Here is a 5,000-nt window from a genome sequence, read left to right as displayed (position 1 = left end):
TTGCAGCTGACCATGTCCACTGATTTGTGATGCCCGTATGGAGGCTGATATCTCAGGAAGGCCGAGGCCGATTTCCTCCGGGGACGGCTCGTCGCGTGCGGCAGGACGAGGCGCAGCGGACGGTACCGAGCGCTCGGAGGTGCGGCGCTGCCCGCCGGAGGTACAGCGAAAGGCTGCAAACCGCTTTCCGCCTGCTAACTCGGCGGCCGTCAGACCGACCGACTCCGCTTTACCACCGGAGCTAGAGTCGGGCAAGGGGCACCGAAGGGTACCGGAAGGATCGCGTTCGCACGACGGGAAGTCGACTAGCGGGCCGCCGAAAGCGAGCCGGGGGCCCCCGGTTTTTCTGTCCCACCTGGAGACTGATATCTCAGGAAGGCCGAGGCCGATTTCCTCCGGGGACGGCTCGTCGCGTGCGGCAGGACGAGGCGCAGCGGACGGTACCGAGCGCTCGGAGGTGCGGCGCTGCCCGCCGGAGGTACAGCGAAAGTCTGCGAACCGCTTTCCGCCTCCTCTCACCGCACGGCTCTCCTTTTCACCCACTGGCGGATTTTCACCCTCCGACTGCTCGCTACCGTCCGCTGCGCCTGGTCCGGGCCCTGTCCATTGTCATGTTAATGGCAGGGCGGGGCAGGACTGCTTTCACCAGGAACCCGGTTTTCTGGGTCAGAGGTTCCAGGGGACCTGTTTTGTGCGGACTTCCCTGTGTCCGTCCCTCCATGCCTTCCCCCCAGGACTTCCTTCTGAACACCTTTGTCGTTTGAGCGAGGGCCAAAAGCCTGCCTGTGAAAGGGAAGGATCAGCCGGTCGGACCCCTGCTGGTCGCTGCTGCCAGTGCAGCAGGCGTGCGTGTGTCCTCGGCCTCGTGTCCAGGTCCCTCAGGGACTTGAGGCAGCTCTCCCCGGTGGTCTCGTGGTCAGGACCGGGCTTCGAATCCCGGTCGGGGGGGATGACTTTCTGCTGCAGATTAATTGGCACCTCTGAAAGAAAGTCTCCCCCCCTGAGCGTAAAGCTCCACCCTCACCACCACCACCGCCACCTTTTCCTCCCCTTGACAAACAGACAGACAGACAGACAGACAGACAGTCAGTCCAGTTCGGGAGCGCAGCTTTCATTTGGAAGCAGACCCTGCTTGTTTAAAGTCAACGACGCCAAGTTATTTTGCACTTTGAATTATATCGCTCCGTGCGAGCGGCACTCAGCCTTGGAGAAGAAAAAAATACCACTGAGCTGAGAAAGTTCTTTTTAAAAAGGTTTCCTTCCACAGCAGCTCTGAGTGAGAGAGAGAGAGAGAGATATCAGCTTTATTCTCAGTAATAATACACACACACACACACACACACACACACACACACACAGAGACACTGGGAAAGAGCTGATTTTCCTTTTGAATATCTCCCCACGGGGAGCTGCACCGTTCCCAGAAACACTGCAATACTGGGTCGATGCGTGGAGTGGACAGAGCAAGCCCCTATTCCATCTCCCTGTTCTAAAAATCAATTAAAAATAATAATAAATAATATGTGTGTGTGTGTGTGTGTGTGTGTGTGTGTGTCGGTGTCAGTATCAGTCAGTGAGTCAGTGTCTCTCTCTCTCTCTCTCTCTCTCTCACTCAGAGCTGCTGTGGAAGGAAACTTTTTTAAAAAGAACTTGCTTATTGAAAGAAAGATGTGCCTCAAGCTGCCGGGCCCTGTCCATTGTCATGTCAATGGCAGGACTGCTTTCACCAGGAACCCGGTTTTGTGGGTCAGAGGTTCCAGGGGACCTGTTTTGTGCGGACTTCCCTGTGTCCGTCCCTCCCTGCCTGCCTTCCCCCCAGCACTTCCTGCTGAACACCTTTGTCGTTTGAGCGAGGGCCAAAAGCCTGCCTGTGAAAGGGAAGGATCAGCCGGTCAGCCCCCTGTTGGTCGCTGCTGCCAGTGCAGCAGGCGTGCGTGTGTATTCGGCCTCGTGTCCAGGTCCCTCAGGGACTTGAGGCAACTCTCCCCGGTGGTCTCGTGGTCAGGACCGGGCTTCGAATCCCGGTCGGGGGGGATGGCTTTCTGCTGCAGATTAATTGGCACCTCTGAAAGAAAGTCTCCCCTCCTGAGCGTAAAGCTCCACCCTCACCACCACCGCCGCCTTTTCCACCCCTTGACAAACAGACAGACAGACAGACAGACAGACAGACAGTCAGTCCAGTTCGGGAGCGCAGCTTTCATTTGGAAGCAGACTCTGCTTGTTTAAAGTCAACGACGCCAAGTTATTTTGCACTTTGAATTATATCGCTACGTGCGAGCGGCACTCAGCCTTGGAGAAGAAAAAAATACCACTGAGCTGAGAAAGTTCTTTTTAAAACGGTTTCCTTCCACAGCAGCTCTGAGTGAGAGAGAGAGAGAGAGAGAGATATATCAGCTTTATTCTCAGTAATAATACACACACACACACACACACACACACACACACACAGAGACACTGGGAAAGAGCTGTTTTTCCTTTTGAATATCTCCCCACAGGGAGCTGCACCGTTCCCAGAAACACTGCAATACTGGGTCGATGCGTGGAGTGGACAGAGCAAGCCCCTTTTCCATCTCCCTGTTCTAAAAATCAATTTAAAATAATAATAAATAATATGTGTGTGTGTGTGTGTGTGTGTCGGTGTCAGTATCAGTCAGTGAGTCAGTGTCTCTCTCTCTCTCTCCCTCACACTCAGAGCTGCTGTGGAAGGAAACTTTTTTAAAAAGAACTTGCATATTGAAAGAAAGATGTGTCTCAAGCTGCCGGGCCCTGTCCATTGTCATGTCAATGGCAGGACTGCTTTCACCAGGAACCCGTTTTTCTGGGTCAGAGGTTCCAGGGGACCTGTTTTGTGCGGACTTCCCTGTGTCCGTCCCTCCCTGCCTGCCTTCCCCCCAGGACTTCCTTCTGAACACCTTTGTCGTTTGAGCGAGGGCCAAAAGCCTGCCTGTGAAAGGGAAGGATCAGCCGGTCAGCCCCCTGCTGGTCGCTGCTGCCAGTGCAGCAGGCGTGCGTGTGTCCTCGGCCTCGTGTCCAGGTCCCTCAGGGACTTGAGGCAGCTCTCCCCGGTGGTCTCGTGGTCAGGACCGGGCTTCGAATCCCAGTCGGGGGGGGATGACTTTCTGCTGCAGATTAATTGGCATGAAGGAAAGTCTCCCCTCCTGAGCGTAAAGCTCCACCCTCACCACCACCACCGCCTTTTCCTCCCCTTGACAAACGGACAGACAGACAGTCAGACAGTCAGTCCAGTTCGGGAGCGCAGCTTTCATTAAGCAATGGCATTTGTGACAACTCATCGTCTGACAGGTTGATGATTTCCCCACACGCCTCCTGCCGAATAAAAGGCTCACCCTCCCGGACACTACCCCCAGAATCACCCACCCCGCCCCCCCGGGGTGAATATTAAGCCCGAGAACACCGACTATAACCAACCGCAGTGAAAAGTTGAAGTGGCAACTCATTAACCAGATTTATTTTGGGCAACTCATTAACCAGATTTTTTGTTCATTTGGTTTATGAGTTGCCAAGTGTAAATCTGGTTAATGAGTTGCCACTTCAACTTTTCACTGCGGTTGGTTACAGTCGGTGTTCTCGGGCTTAATATTCACCCCAGGGGGGGTGTATAGCGGGCGATGGCCGGTGTGGAGTGCGTTTTTTGGGGGTTGATTTTCACTTTGCCTCGCTGGTGGAATTTGTGGGAGGCAGGCAAGGGGATTGGTGTGGGCTGGTGGGCGGCAAGGGAGATGCTTGCTTCGGGGTGTTATCCTCACTTTGGTCCGCTGGTGAGAGTAGGCAGCGGCAGGCTGGCAGGCAGGCAAGTGTGATGTAGTGTGGGGTGCAGTGCAGTGCAGTGCAGTGCGGTGCTGCCCTGTCGTTTATGAAAGGTTGTAATGACACTGCTTTGCAGCTGACCATGTCCACTGATTTGTGATGCCCGTATGGAGGCTGATATCTCAGGAAGGCCGAGGCCGATTTCCTCCGGGGACGGCTCGTCGCGTGCGGCAGGACGAGGCGCAGCGGACGGTACCGAGCGCTCGGAGGTGCGGCGCTGCCCGCCGGAGGTACAGCGAAAGGCTGCAAACCGCTTTCCGCCTGCTAACTCGGCGGCCGTCAGACCGACCGACTCCGCTTTACCACCGGAGCTAGAGTCGGGCAAGGGGCACCGAAGGGTACCGGAAGGATCGCGTTCGCACGACGGGAAGTCGACTAGCGGGCCGCCGAAAGCGAGCCGGGGGCCCCCGGTTTTTCTGTCCCACCTGGAGACTGATATCTCAGGAAGGCCGAGGCCGATTTCCTCCGGGGACGGCTCGTCGCGTGCGGCAGGACGAGGCGCAGCGGACGGTACCGAGCGCTCGGAGGTGCGGCGCTGCCCGCCGGAGGTACAGCGAAAGTCTGCGAACCGCTTTCCGCCTCCTCTCACCGCACGGCTCTCCTTTTCACCCACTGGCGGATTTTCACCCTCCGACTGCTCGCTACCGTCCGCTGCGCCTGGTCCGGGCCCTGTCCATTGTCATGTTAATGGCAGGGCGGGGCAGGACTGCTTTCACCAGGAACCCGGTTTTCTGGGTCAGAGGTTCCAGGGGACCTGTTTTGTGCGGACTTCCCTGTGTCCGTCCCTCCATGCCTTCCCCCCAGGACTTCCTTCTGAACACCTTTGTCGTTTGAGCGAGGGCCAAAAGCCTGCCTGTGAAAGGGAAGGATCAGCCGGTCGGACCCCTGCTGGTCGCTGCTGCCAGTGCAGCAGGCGTGCGTGTGTCCTCGGCCTCGTGTCCAGGTCCCTCAGGGACTTGAGGCAGCTCTCCCCGGTGGTCTCGTGGTCAGGACCGGGCTTCGAATCCCGGTCGGGGGGGATGACTTTCTGCTGCAGATTAATTGGCACCTCTGAAAGAAAGTCTCCCCCCCTGAGCGTAAAGCTCCACCCTCACCACCACCACCGCCACCTTTTCCTCCCCTTGACAAACAGACAGACAGACAGACAGACAGACAGTCAGTCCAGTTCGGGA

At 56.7% G+C, this 5,000-nt stretch overlaps 2 pseudogenes; both read right to left on the bottom strand.

Moving 5' to 3' along the window:
- Positions 1–1,404: 1,404 nt before the first annotated feature.
- LOC137317343 (U2 spliceosomal RNA) lies at positions 1,405–1,521 on the bottom strand (annotated as a pseudogene).
- A 973-nt stretch (positions 1,522–2,494) lies between these two features.
- LOC137317389 (U2 spliceosomal RNA) lies at positions 2,495–2,611 on the bottom strand (annotated as a pseudogene).
- Between the last annotated feature and the right edge of the window lie 2,389 nt (positions 2,612–5,000).

The sequence above is a fragment of the Heptranchias perlo genome, unplaced genomic scaffold (genome assembly GCF_035084215.1).
Source record: "Heptranchias perlo isolate sHepPer1 unplaced genomic scaffold, sHepPer1.hap1 HAP1_SCAFFOLD_615, whole genome shotgun sequence".
NCBI lineage: Eukaryota > Metazoa > Chordata > Chondrichthyes > Hexanchiformes > Hexanchidae > Heptranchias > Heptranchias perlo.
The sequence above is the reverse complement of the archived record's forward strand: the minus strand, read 5'-3'. Positions and strand labels throughout refer to the sequence as shown.